The sequence below is a fragment of the Salvelinus sp. IW2-2015 genome, unplaced genomic scaffold (genome assembly GCF_002910315.2).
Source record: "Salvelinus sp. IW2-2015 unplaced genomic scaffold, ASM291031v2 Un_scaffold2514, whole genome shotgun sequence".
Lineage (NCBI taxonomy): Eukaryota > Metazoa > Chordata > Actinopteri > Salmoniformes > Salmonidae > Salvelinus > Salvelinus sp. IW2-2015.
Window position 1 is genome coordinate 72219 of NW_019943829.1, and position 15395 is coordinate 87613.

Consider the following 15395-nt stretch of genomic DNA (forward strand, 5'->3'; position numbering starts at 1 on the left):
ACTACATGCAGTTTAAGACTTGTGGTTCATGGACTTTTTCTTTGTAATTCCAACATAAATCAGGTGAAATATGTTTTTGTCACTTGAATGTCATTGTATCTGAATGGACCACAATTTAACATGTTTATCAATGTGTATGGAGGAGAAGAAAACATATTATAATACATTATCACRAACCATTTTGAATTACTATGTCATATCATACAGTATGTATAGGTAACTGCCATATTTGTCATCACACATGCTGCGGAAGGTAAACGCTGGAACATTTGTGTWTGTTGTCTAYATGTTTCCATATAAGATATATATAAATAAATCAACAACTGCATCATATGAGTTCTGACTATCTTGTATATTGTCAGTCTCTAAGTTTTGCAACTGGCATACATTTTGACCAAGGCAACGTTAACTCCATCAACACTGAGGCCCCAAAACATTCACTTGAAGCTATTACAGCAGCAAATGGTACCTGTGCCAAAAATGAGAAGAWTCAACCTGTTAATTTTGTATTTAATAGCCGTCAATGTGAACTCATTGATGAGCAATATGAGTACAGTCAGGAGCCGGACCTGGAAACTAGGAATAAATGTCCCGTAAACGTTCTTGTTTTTGAACAACATGGAAACAAAGAACGTGAAGATGAACCAGGAAGTTCAGAGAGAGCGCAAACAGCTGGAAATTGTACATGCATGTATTAAAATGTCATGTTTTGAAAATGTACAAATCTGTTATAAAACACGTTATTACAACTATTCTTAAGCATTGTCCCACATACTGTAGATCCCTGTTTTCATTATGAATTACATTAAATAAATCGTCACAACTTCGTTATGAGTTCTGCCACTTTTTATACTGTCTCTAAGTTTTGTAACTGACATCATCTGACCCCATGTTTCTACAGAGACTCACCAAATCAGGCTTATATGACTTCATCAACATTGAAAACAATTAACAGTCAATAATAAGAGCTTGTGGTATATTGTGAATAATGAGACTGCTACACTTTACACAGTATCACATTTATGTAATGTGGAGAGCTGAGGGTGTTATATATTCAGTAAGAGTGTTCTGGAGCTCAACATGTTCACTCTGAAATACTGCCATCTCTGAGAGGGATTGAGGGGTAATGTATCTCCTATTGTGCAGTACACCGTGTCTGGTTTGCTGACATTATTACCAAATTCMTCTGCTTTTAGCTATAACTGACTGTCTTCTGTAGTTCTCAACACAACCAGATGGCTGTGACAGAAGTTACTGAAATGGATAGATAACTTTGACTTTTAACTATAACTTTTCTAGTTATATTTGTAACCATTCCATTTCGTCTAATTAATAATTAGACATACAGTATATTTTGTAATTTTTTTATAGAAAAAGAAAGTGTATACTCAGGTTGCTTGCTTGAATTCCCAACCCAGCAAAGGTGGGAAAATCGGACGTTCTGCCCTTGAGCAAGGCAGTTAACCCCCAGCAACAACTGCCCCCCGGCGCCTCTGACATGGACGTCGAATATTTCGGTTGAATGGTATGCCTCTTCCCTCTTGATTGGTTAATTGTTCATTGATTGATGGATTGATTGATTGTGTGCTTTGATATTTGTACATGTCTTTTATTTGCTATTGTATGGTTATTAAATGAACTATATTTTTATTCCTAACTTCTCTTCTTCCTAATGTTCCACGTGTGTGCTGTTTAGCATCTGAGTCAGGGTTGGGGTACATTCAGGAAGTTGGGGTCCATTCAGGAAGTTAACTGAAATTCCAATTCAGTAGTTGAAAAAGGGGCATTTATTTCCATTGACTTCTCAGTAAGCTGAAAAGGAGAAGATAATTATGTGAAAACTTTTTTACATTTTGGGATTTTAAATCAAATCACTTCCTTAATTGACTGACTTCAATTCGAATTGACCCCAGCCCTGATCTGAGTCTTTTGGTCAGGTCGTGTTCATGTAAAATCAGGGGGTCTTTGAGAGGGAATGAGAGTAATATATCTCCTATTGTGRAGTAKACCGTGTCTGGTTTGTTGAAGTTATTCTGATCATTGCACACTGGGTAGCACATTTGTATTTTTTGCCTAGCACTACACAGCTGATTCAAATAATCAAAGCTTGATNCATTGAAAACAATTAACAGTCAATAATAAGAGCTTGTGGTATATTGTGAATAATGAGACTGCTACACTTTACACAGTATCACATTTATGTAATGTGGAGAGCTGAGGGTGTTATATATTCAGTAAGAGTGTTCTGGAGCTCAACATGTTCACTCTGAAATACTGCCATCTCTGAGAGGGATTGAGGGGTAATGTATCTCCTATTGTGCAGTACACCGTGTCTGGTTTGCTGACATTATTACCAAATTCMTCTGCTTTTAGCTATAACTGACTGTCTTCTGTAGTTCTCAACACAACCAGATGGCTGTGACAGAAGTTACTGAAATGGATAGATAACTTTGACTTTTAACTATAACTTTTCTAGTTATATTTGTAACCATTCCATTTCGTCTAATTAATAATTAGACATACAGTATATTTTGTAATTTTTTTATAGAAAAAGAAAGTGTATACTCAGGTTGCTTGCTTGAATTCCCAACCCAGCAAAGGTGGGAAAATCGGACGTTCTGCCCTTGAGCAAGGCAGTTAACCCCCAGCAACAACTGCCCCCCGGCGCCTCTGACATGGACGTCGAATATTTCGGTTGAATGGTATGCCTCTTCCCTCTTGATTGGTTAATTGTTCATTGATTGATGGATTGATTGATTGTGTGCTTTGATATTTGTACATGTCTTTTATTTGCTATTGTATGGTTATTAAATGAACTATATTTTTATTCCTAACTTCTCTTCTTCCTAATGTTCCACGTGTGTGCTGTTTAGCATCTGAGTCAGGGTTGGGGTACATTCAGGAAGTTGGGGTCCATTCAGGAAGTTAACTGAAATTCCAATTCAGTAGTTGAAAAAGGGGCATTTATTTCCATTGACTTCTCAGTAAGCTGAAAAGGAGAAGATAATTATGTGAAAACTTTTTTACATTTTGGGATTTTAAATCAAATCACTTCCTTAATTGACTGACTTCAATTCGAATTGACCCCAGCCCTGATCTGAGTCTTTTGGTCAGGTCGTGTTCATGTAAAATCAGGGGGTCTTTGAGAGGGAATGAGAGTAATATATCTCCTATTGTGRAGTAKACCGTGTCTGGTTTGTTGAAGTTATTCTGATCATTGCACACTGGGTAGCACATTTGTATTTTTTGCCTAGCACTACACAGCTGATTCAAATAATCAAAGCTTGATGATGAGTTGGTTATTTAAATCAGCTGTGTAGTGCTAGGCAAAAAATACAAATGTGCTACCCAGAATGGTGGTCTTCTGCCACCGGTTGCTGCAAAGTGCTGAAGAGTGAATATGTCTGGCACTCCTCTGCTGCTGATCCTGCTGCTGCTCCTGCTGGTACTGCGTATCCTGGTTTCCCAGCAGTWTAGCAAATTGATGGTACCTCAGGACCCCCTGMGTTCTGTGGTTCCAGCCTCTCCGCTGGTGGAGTGCTCACTGGGTTGACTAGATGGGAGATGAGACATAGTGTAAAAACATTGAAATAGTKATTCTTTAACATTTTATAAAAACATAGCTCCAGTGTCCTAGAACGACCTTGTACTCTACCTTTTGGTGATTTTAATTAGTTTTTACATTAATTGAAAGTACCTGCAATCGCAGTTCTTCATTACAGGACCGTCTTCTGGTTGATATGTTCCATCCTACACCAACTAACACAACGAAGAACAATCCACCACTAACACCACCCACAATGGTGCCAACTGGTGATGCTGCAGCTATCGCCTTCTTCTGATCAATACCTGAGAGGTCACACACACACACACACACACACACACACACTGCTAACCAACATTTAGCTGGAGAACAATAATAATAACTATGATGTTAAAACCTTGTTGATATATAAATAGATTTGTATAATGATAGATGGATAGAAGGTATGCAGAGAAGGTAGAAGCTAGTAAATAAGACTGACATATGTCCTCTGCGCATTGTGATTTGGTCTCTGTGCTGTTGTGATTGTTGACGATGCACTGGATGAATSCATTACCCCTGGAGACGGTGATGTTGACCTCAGAGACTGACAGAGAATCCTGGTACAGTGGGCACTGGCCTCCATCACAGACAGAAAACATCCAGCCTGAACAATTCACTGTGATGTTACAAAGTCCTGTACTTGAGTTGGAGTAGGTCACCAGCKTGGCTGGAATGGGAACAGCTTCTACAACAACCAACACAGTTCAGAAAGATACATTTGACATGTATGTAAGTGGTGCGTACTGGCGGCAGAGAAGTCAGGCGCAGGAGAGCAAAAACTGTGTTTACAACGGCGCAGTTTAATAATAAAAACCACCGGCAAACAGAATAACATATCAATGGGTACAAAACCCGTCGCACACCAGACATAACGTGCACAAGCACTTACAGTAAACAATTCCGGACAAGGACATGGGGGGGAAAAGAGGGTTAAATACACAACATGTAATGATGGAATTGAAACCAGGTGTGTGGGAAGACAAGACAAAGCAAATGGACAATTAAAATTAGATCGATGATGGCTAGAAGACCGCCGACCGAACAAAGAGAGGCAATGACTTTGGCGGAAGTCGTGACAGTACCCCCCCCCCCCTTGACGCGCGGCTCCAGCAGCACTCCGACACCGGCTTCGGGGACGACCCGGAGAGCGAGGCGCAGGGCGATCCGGATGGAGAAGGTGAAACTCCCGCAGCAGTGAAGGGTCCAACACGTCCTCCACCGGAACCCAGCATCTCTCCACCGACATGACCCCTCCTAGTCCACGAGGTACTGAAGGCCCCTCGCCCGACGCCTCGAATCCAGTATGAACGAACAGAGTACGCCGGGCCCCCTCGATGTCCAAGAGGGGGGTAGAGGAACCTCCCGAACCTCAAGATTCTGGAGCGGGCCAGCCATCCACCGGCCTGGGAGAGTCACATGAACAAGGGTTAACACGGTAATCTGGGGGAAGCTGTAACCTGTAACTCACCTCGTTCAGTCTCCTCAGGACTTTAAATGGCCCCACAAAACCGCGGAGGTTTGGGGTCGAGAGCCAGACCCCCCTCACTGCGTGGATGGTCTGCGCCAACTTTCTGGCACAGCACGGCGCGCTGAAGTGAACATGGGGCATTCCATGTTCCTCTGCACGCCGGAACCAGTCGTCCACCGCAGGAGCCTCAGTCTGACTCTGATGCCAAGGAGCCAGAACCGGCTGATACCCCAATACACACTGGAATGGAGAGAGGTTAGTAGAGGAGTGCAGAGCGAGTTTCTGGGCCATCTCTGCCCAGGGCACAAACACTGCCCACTCCCACGGCCGGTCCTGTCAAATAGGACCTCAGAAAACCTACCCACATCATGGTTAACTCTCTCCACCTGCCCGTTACTCTCGGGGTGAAAACCCGAGGTAAGCTGATCGAGACCCCAGACATTCCATGACACCCTCCAGAACCCTCGAAGTGAACTGGGACCCCATCAGACACTATATCTCCAGGCACCCCGTAGTGCCGGAAACGTGTGTAAACAAGGCTCAGGTTACTGATTACCAAATCTGTCCTGCTTAATTTAAAGGTGCAATCAGTAATTTCTACATAGATTTTTACACTGTTAAATTAATAATAGCCATTATTCTTGAACATTATCCTTTTAATTGCCTCATTAGCTGTGAAACAAGTGATCATGTGAAATTCATGTAGTTTTTCATTATAAGGTTGACAACTGTAAAATCCCATCATAGCATAGAATATACTGTTTAGGCCAGTACATCAGGCCAGTACATCAGGAGACGTGGAGGAGGCCAACAACCCAGCAGCAGGACCGCTACCTCCGCCTTTTGAGCAGGAGGAGCACTGCCAGAGCCCTGCAAAATGACCTCCAGCAGGCCACAAAGTGCATGTGGCCTCCTCCACGTCTCCTGAATGTACTGGCCTGTCTCCTGGTAGCGCCTCCATGCTCTGACACTACCGCTGACAGACACAGCAACCTTCTTCCACAGCTCGCATTGATGTGCCATCCTGGATGAGCTGCACTACCTGAGCCACTTGTGTGGTGTAGACTCCGTCTCATGCTACCACTGAGTGAGAGCACCGCCAGCATTCAAAAGTGACCAAAACTCAGCCAGGAAGCATAGGAACTGAGAAGTGGTCTGTGTCACCCACCTGCAGAATCACTCCTTTATGGGGTGTCTTGCTAATTGCCTATAATTTCCACCTTTGTCTATTCCATTTGCACAAAACAGCATGTGAAATTTATTGCAATCAGTGTTGCTTCCTAAGTGGACAGTTTGATTTCACAGAAGGTGATTGACTTGGAGTTACATTGTGTTGTTTAAGTGTTCCCTTTTATTTTTTGAGCAGTGTATTTATTTTAGCATTTTTTTCAACAATTTACCTTAAGATAATGAACGTGTATTTTTGTAGAGTGTAGAGTGTGTGACACACGTGCAACACGTGAAGGAGCTAACAAATAGAGTGAGAAAGTTACAGGGAAAAGCAGTCAGACTTCACCTTTAGTGGGTATAGCCTGGTTAACATCTGGGGTTTCTTATCACCCCCTTCAGGGACAGGCCTGTAACTACTCCACATTCTAGTGGATCCACAATATAGAAACTAATATGGTCATTGTCACATAGCAACAGCATAAAGCCCTCAGTCTACTGGGTCTGCCCTCTTATTCCTTCCTCTCTCTATCTCATCATAATAGTACAGACATGGAACACTTCTGTATGGGTTCATATCAGTAGAAGTCAATCTGAATGTGCTTTACAGAAGACTGACAGCAATATGGTGCATAGAGATTTAGTTAGAAAGTGTTGCTTTAGATAAAAAGAAATGTATAGAAACAGTCAAGATGTAAATGCATGTTTTAACTCAGAACTACAGAGAGTAAAATTAATATGTCCTTAAATCACATTGAATATCAACACAATAATGTGGGGAATCACCACTTTTTATTAGATATATGAGAATTAATACAAAATATAACACACCTTCTCCATCTTAAATTCCATAGCGGAACATTGGAACATATCTGCTGTAAAACCTTTTTTTTTTTTTTTTTACAAAATGCTTAGTAGACAGTATTTCAAAATTAATATAAGTCAAAAGTAAGTGGAGTTTAAAGGTAGACTCAGCGATTTGACGTAGATGCAGAAAGTGCATAGTGGTTCAATTTCCACAGCAACTAAGAGCGTTTAACTTCTCTGCTGTTTTGGTCCCGTGGCTAACACACTGAACAACGTGAGGTGAACCCGTGCATATGCGCAGATACTGTGTGAGAGTGAACTCTTGCATCTCACTCATCTCAATATCTGCGATGCTACTTGTGGCAACGTCATTTCGCTGAGTCTACCTTTAATATAAAAAAAATGCATAAAAAACTATATCTACGTGTTCCAACTCAACTGTTATAGCAGGTTCAGCCAATCAAACACATCTTTAGAATTCTACATTCAAATTAAAAACTGAAAAGATTCACGTACTGTATACTCTAAAGCATGAGGCTCAACTATTTCCACCTGCATGTAAAAAGCATGACATTATGTAAAACACAAAACATTAAAAGAATGCAGCAAATTCWACTTTTAAACAAAAAAAGGCACTACACTCGTTTTATTAACGAACTGAAATAAAAAGAGGCAATTCAAAAATTTTATGAAAAATCTACATCKATCAACAATAACAAAGGAASGCATACAATCCACCAAAAGCTGAACACGTRAACTTACAAAATCATAACATTCAGCATTTGTGAAATTCCATTCAGTGATATTAAACTGAGTAAACACTATCATATATCAATGGTAAAAACTTTACAATCATTAAAATGGTTGTTTAGTTTACAGTTCATACTGTAATGATCACACGGATGATTCAGTCTGTTCAATGACATCATCACATGGTATCTGGTCTTGAGGAGATTTGACTGTTGAACACAAACCTACAGGAATATAATYGATGGAAAGTAGCATTACTTATTTTCTACATAATGTTGACGCTACCGTCTCTTATGACCGAAAATAACTTCTGGACATCAGGACTYCGATTACTGACCACAGACTGGCAGAATCATTTTCCAACTTTTTAGGGATAGGGGGCAGCTTTTTCACTTTGGATGAATAGCGTGCCCAAATTGAACTGCCTCCTACTCTGTCCCAGATGCTAATATTATGCATATTAGTATTACTATTGATAGAAAAGCACTTACGTTTCTAAAACTGTTTGAATTATGTCTCTGAATATAACAGAAACTCATATGGCAGGCAAACTTCCAAACAGGAAGTGGAATTTCTGAGGCTGATCGATTTTGGCTCATCGTCTATTCAAATCCCAGTAAGATATGGATCCGTTTGCACTTCCTACGCCTTCCACTAGATGTCAACAGTCTGTAGAACGTTGAATAAAGCTTATAATGTGATGTGGGCCGGAGGAGTGTTTCAGTCAGTGGTCTGGCAGATTCCAGTTCCTTGTCACACGCATTCCAAATGATATCGTCTTGCTTTCCATTACTTCTAGAGACACAAAGGAATTCTCCGGTGGAAAGTTATTGGATATTATGTTATAACAACATCCTGATGATGATTCCTACTTAGTTTGACCAGTTTATTCGACCTGTAATATAACTTTTTGAAGTTTTCTCCGAGTTCGCCTGGATCTGCCGAGCGTTTGACATGTGTACTAAACGTGCTAGCAAAAGTAGCTACTTGGACATATAATAATTGACATTATCGAACAAAACAACAATTTATTGTGGAACTAGGATGCCTGGGAGTGCATTCTGATGAAGATGATCAAAGGAATATTTATGATGTAATTTCGCTATTTCTGTTGACCCCAACAAGGCGGAGAAATGTTTTTTTATATCTGAGCGCCGTCTCAGATTATTGCATGGTGTGCTTTTTCGTAAAGTTTTTTTGAAATCTGACACAGCCGTGCATTAAGAACAAGTGTACTTTAATTCATGTAAAACATGTATCTCATCAAAGTGTATGATGAGTATTTTGTTATTAGATGTGGCTCTCTGCAATTTCTCCGATATTTTGGAGGCATTCTGAACATGGCGCCAATGTAAACTAATATTTTTGGATATAAATAGGCACATTATCGAACAAAACATACATGTATTGTGTAACATGATGTCCTATGAGTGTCATCTGATGAAGATCATCAAAGGTTAGTGATTCATTTTCTCTATTCTGCTTTTGTGACTCCTATCTTTGGCTGGAAAATTGTGTGTTTCTTGGACTTGGTGTGATCTTCATAATCATATGTTCTGTTTTCGCAGTACAACAATTTTTTAAATGGGTGGGGGTCACGGACACGATGGGTAGATTAACAAGATGTTTATCTTTCATTTGCTGTATTGGTCTTGTTAATGTGTGAAAGTTACATATTTCTAAAGAATATTTTTGAATTRCCCACACTGCCTTTTCAGCGGAATGTTGTCAGGGGTTCCGCTAGCGGAACGTGTGGCCTAGAAAGGTTAACGAGTCAGACGAGTCCGATGCAAATGATYTACTGCTTTCTCAGGAATAGGCCCAGATCCCCGTGATTTGCGTTTAGAGGAAGCATAGAAAAAGGGGCCAAAGGGCGGGCTGCCTTCTGAGAATTTGTAAGCGATTGTTACGGATACAGGTATCCTGTGTGTATTTGTTTTCTCTCCTTCTGCCCTAGTCACAGGTGGCAGTAATCAGTCGCCAATCTGAAGACACACCTGCTCCTTTTCCCTTACCCAATCACATCCCCTTTCCCTTGGTTTAAAAGAAACCCAATCAGTTGTCTCTGGAACTGTCTCTTTTGTTTTTGCGCCTACCTCTCACATTGTCCGTTATCATGTGAGTATGTATTGCTGTGGTGTATGGCTGTTTGTTTGTTGGTATGAAAAGGGGATACCAAGCCAAGTCGCCCTTGGGCATACATTACCAGTAGGAAAACTTTGTCTAAGAACCCTAGTTAGAACTGGGCGGACCACCCACTGTATTTTATTGGTTAGTTAGCTAGCTGTTCTTGAAGCAGGCAAGACTAGCTTAGTTTTTTGTTGTTGACATTTAGTAGTTCTTTCTTTGGGTCCAGCTCATGCCCCCCCCCCCATTACCGTGTGTTTGAAAAATAAACCTAAAGTGTTTGACGGTAGATTTAGGTTGTCTGTTGTTTTTAGTTCTCACTGTTCCTTTTCACTGTCATGATTTGCATGAGATATGTTACGGATCTCGTTTCCATCCCCCCTAGACTTCAGGGCCAAAGGGGTTCGTAACAGCGATCGAATAAACCCCCACTTCCTTCCATTCTGCTAGCAAACGTGCAATCATTGGAGAATAAAATCAATGACCTACGCAGAAGATTAAACTACAAACGGGACATTCAAAACTGTAATATCTTATGCTTCACAGAGTCGTGGCTGAACGACGACACTATCAACATACAGCTGGCTGCTTATACYCTGTACCAGCAGGATAGAACAGCGGTGTCTGGTAAGACAAGGGATGGCGGACTATGTATTTTTGTAAATAAAAGCTGGTGTACGACATCTAAGGAAGTCTCGAGCTATTGCTCACATGAGGTAGAGTATCTCATGATAAGCTGTAGACCACACTATCTACCTAGAGAGTTTATCTGTATATTCCGTAGCTGTCTACATACCACCACAGTCAGAGGCTGGCACTAAGAAAGCATTGAATGAGCTGTAATCCGCCATAAGCAAACAAGAAAACGCTCACCCAGAGGCGGCGCTCCAAGGAGCTMGGGACTTTAATGCAGGGAAACTTAAATCAGTTTTACCAAATTTCTATCAGCATGTTAAATGTGCAACCAGAGGGGAAAACACTCTGGAGCACCTTAACTCCACACACAGAGATGCATACAAAGCTCTCCCTCTCCCTCCATTTGACAAATCTGACCATAATTATATCCACCTGATTCCAAGCAAAAATTACAMCAGGAAGTACCAGTGACTAGATCAAAAAAATWAAAGTGGTCAGATGAAACAGATGCTAAGTTACAGGACTGTTTTGCTAGCACAGACTGGAATACGTTCCGGGATAACTCTGGTGGCATTGAGGAGTATATCACATCAGTCATTGGCTTCATCAACAAATGCGTCGATGACGTCGTCCCCACAGTGACCGTARGTACATACCCCAACCAGAAGCCATGGATTASAGGGGACATCTGCACTGAGCTAAAGACTAGAGTTGCCACTTTCAAGGAGAAGGAGTCTAACCCGGAAGCTTATAAGAAATCCCYCTATGCCCTCCGACGAACCATCAAACAGGCAAAGCATCAATACAGMACTAAGATCGAATCATACTACACCGGCTCTGACTGTCGTCAAATGTGGCAGGGCATGCAAACKATTACAGACTACAAATGGAAGCACAGCCGAGAGCTGCCCAGTGACACAAGCCTACCAGACGAGCTAAACTACTTCTATGCTCGCTTCGAGGCCAATAACACTGAAACACGCATGAGAGCACCAGCTGTTCTGGACGACTGTGATCATGCTCTCCGCAGCCGATGTGAGTAAGACATTTAAACAGGTCAACATTCACAAGTTCGCAGGGCCAGACGGATTACTGGGACGTGTACTGCGAGCATACGCTGACCAACTGGCAAGTATCTTCATTGACATTTTCAACCTCTCCCTGTCCGAGTCTGTAATTCCAACAGTTTTAAGCAGACCACCACAGTGCCTGTGCACAYCACTACTAAGGTAACCTTCCTAAAAGACTACTGACCTGCAGCACTCACGTCTGTAGCCATGAAGTGCTTTGAATGGCTGGTCATGGATTACATCAACACCATAATCCCAGAAACTCTAGACCCACTCCAATGTGCATAACGCCCCAACAGATCCACAGATGATGCAATCTCTATTGWACTCCACACTGCCCTTTCCCACCTGGACAAAAGGAACACATATGTGAGAATGCTATTCATTGACTACAGCTCAGATTTCAACACCTTAGTGCCCTCAAAGCTCATCACTAAGCTAAGGACCCTGGGACCAAACACCTCCCTCTGCAACTGGATCCTGGACTTCCTGACGAGCCYCCCCCAGGTGGTAAGGGTAGGTAACAACACATCCGCCATGCTGATCCTCAACAAAGGGGCCCCTCAGGGGTGCGTGCTCAGTCCCCTCCTGTACTCCCTGTTCACTCATGACTGCACGGCCAGGCACGACTCCAACACCATTCATTAAGTTTCCCGATGACACAACAGTGGGTAGGCCTGATCACCGACGAGACAGCCTATAGGCATGAGGTCAGAGACCTGGCTGTGTGGTGACAAGACAAAGGAGATGATTGTGGACTACTGGAAAAAGAGTACCGAGCATGCCCCCAGAAATCGACTGGGCTGCAGTGGAGTAGGATGAGAGCTTCAAGTTCCTTGGTGTCCACATCACCAACAAACTAACATGATCGAAGCACACCAAGACAGTCGTGAAGAGGGCACGACAAAACCTTTTCCCCCTCAGGAGAGTGAAAACATTTCCAATGAGTCCTCAGGTCCTCAAAAGGTTCTACAGTTGCACCATCGAGAGCATCCTGACTGGTTGCATCACCGCCTGGTATGGCAACTGCTCGGCCTCCGACCGCAAGGCACTACAGAGGGGAGTGCGAACGGCCCAGTACATCACTTGGGCCAAGCTTCCTGTCATCCAGGACCTCTATACGAGGCGGTGTCAGAGGAAGGTCCTAAAAATTGTCAAAGACTCCAGCCACCCTWTTCATAGACTGTTCTCTCTGCTACCGCACGGCAAGCGGRACCGGAGCGCCAAGTCTATGTCCAAGAGGCTTCTAAACAGCATCTACCCCCAAGCCATAAGACTCCTGAACATCTAATCAATTGGCTATCCAGACTATTTGCGTTGCGCCCTCCCATTTTACACAGCTGCTACTCTGTTGTTATCATCTATGTATAATCACTTTCATAACTCTACCTACATATATATATTACCTCAGCTAACCTGTGCCCCCACACATTGACTCTGTACCGGTACCCCCCTGTATATAGTCTCACGATTGTTATTTTACTGCTGCTCTTTAATTACTTGTTACTTTTATTTCTTATTCTTATCTGTATTTTTTAAACTGCATTGTTGGTTAGGGACTCGTAAGTAAGCATTTCACTGTAAGGTCTAAACCTGTTGTTTTCGGCACATGTGACTAATACAATTTGATTTGATTTGACATAAAGAAGAGATTATCAAGCTGGATGAGCTGAGTGTAAATACACTGAAAGTTCTCACCTCGAGCCCTGCAGCATTTCACCATCAGCACGATGGACACCAGTAGAAAGGGAGACATCACCAGTAGACCACACAGCAGCCTGGTCAGAGAGATGGAGACAACGGAACCTGGAGGGACTAGAAAAACACATGTTTTACCATCAAGACACTTGAACACACACACTGCTCTTCTGACTCTCACTGTCACCCAGCTCTCCGGTGATTCTCCTTCATCAGATTTACACTTATAGAATCCTTCATCTGACTTGGTTACTGTAGGGATGGTCATCTCTCCTGTGGTCTCATTCTTGATGAGCCTCCTTCTTGTAGAAATCAGCCTTGGGTTAGGATTTGTTCCTGATATCTAAATGTACAGTCAGAGTCAAGAGCTCCTTCAGTCACGGGTTGGACTCTCCAGGATCAATCACCACCGTATTAACATAATATATAATAATATCTAAATCTGGAGTCATCACTGACAATAATCAACATCTTATGAGCGGTGTATTTATGAGATGCAATCATTCAGTTTAAGAATTGAAAATCGTATCGTAAAAATGTTAGTGATGTTGTACAATAGACGTACCATTTACTGTGATGTTGACAGCATTACTGTACTCTCCTGATCCAGACTCACACCAGACACTCCACTGTACCATGTGTTCAATGATGTGATGGTGCAGGTGGATTTCTGTTATTTTATTTTTATTTATTTTTTTTATATTTTTTTTTTATTTTTTTATTTAATTTTTTTTTTTATTTTTTTTTTTTTTTATTTTTTTTTAATTAATTTTTTTTTTTATTTTATAATTATTTATATATTTTTTTATAATTTTTTTATTTTTTATATTTTTTTTTTTTATATTATTTTTTTTTTTTTATTTTTTTATTTTTTATTTATTTTTTTTATTTTTTGTTTTTTTATTATTTTTTTTATATTTTTTTTATTTAATACATTTTTTTATATTGATTTATTAATTTTTTTATTTATTTTTTTTTAATATTATTTTATTTTTTTTTATTATTTTTTTTATATTTTTTTTTTTTTTTTTTAATTTTTTATTTTTTTTTTTTTTTTGTTTTTATTTTTTTTTAATATATTTATTTATTTTTTGATTTTTTTATATTTTTTTTTTTAATAATTTATTTTTTTATTTATTTTTTTTTTTTTTATTTTATTGTTTATTTATTTTATTTTTTTTTTTAATTATTATTATTTTTTTTTTTTTTTTTTTATTAATAATTATATTTTATTTTTTTTTTTATTTTTTTAATTATTTTATTTTTTTTTTTTTAATTTTAATATCTTTTTTATTATTTTTAATATTTTTTTTTTATTATTTTATTTTTTGTTTTTTTTTTTTTAATTATAATTTTTTTTTATTTTTTATTTTTATTATTTTTTTTTTATTTTTTTATTTTTTGTATTTTTTTTTTAATATATTATATTTTTTTATTTTTATTTTTTTTTTTTTTTTATTTTTATTTTTTTTTTTTTATTTTTATTTTTTATTTATTTTATTTTTTTTTTTTTTTTTAATTTTCTTATTTATTTTTAATTTAATTATTTATATTATTTTTTATTTATTTTATATTTTTATTTTTAATTTTTTATTGTTTTTTTATAAAAATTTTTTTGTTTTTTTTGAATTTATTTTATTTTTTTTTATATTTTTTTTTTTAATTTTTTTTTTTTTTTTTTATATTTTTTTAATTTTTTTTTTTTATTTTTTTATTATTTATATTTTTTATTTTTTTTTTTTTTATTTTTATATTATTATTTAATTTTTTTTTTATAATTTTTTTTAATTTTTTTATATTTTTTTTTTTTTTTTTATTTTTTTTATTTTTTTGATTTATAATTTTTATTTTTTATTTTTTTATTTTTATTATTTTTTATTTTTGAATATTTATTTTTTATTAATTTATTTATTTGTTATTCCATGTTTATTTTTATTTTTAATTTATATTTTTATTATTTTTTTTTTTTATATGTTTTTTTTTTATTTTTATTTTTATATATTTTGTATTAATTTTATTTTTTTTTTTTAATTATATATTATTTTTTTTTATTGTTTTTTTATTTGTTTTATTATGTTTATATGTA

The 15395-nt window shown here is 38.5% G+C and overlaps 1 protein-coding gene across 1 annotated transcript in view; it reads right to left on the reverse strand.

Annotated features, from left to right (window-relative positions):
- Positions 1-7022: 7022 nt before the first annotated feature.
- Positions 7023-15395, reverse strand: part of LOC112074151 (cell adhesion molecule CEACAM5-like) — a 16026-nt gene continuing 7653 nt past the window's right edge. The window contains exons 9-11 of the mRNA XM_070440405.1: positions 13875-13933; positions 13310-13426; positions 7023-8002 (exon numbers count right to left, since the gene is read on the reverse strand). The gene's annotated coding sequence lies outside the window, so the exon portion shown is untranslated. The remainder of the gene's footprint in view (positions 8003-13309; positions 13427-13874; positions 13934-15395) is intronic.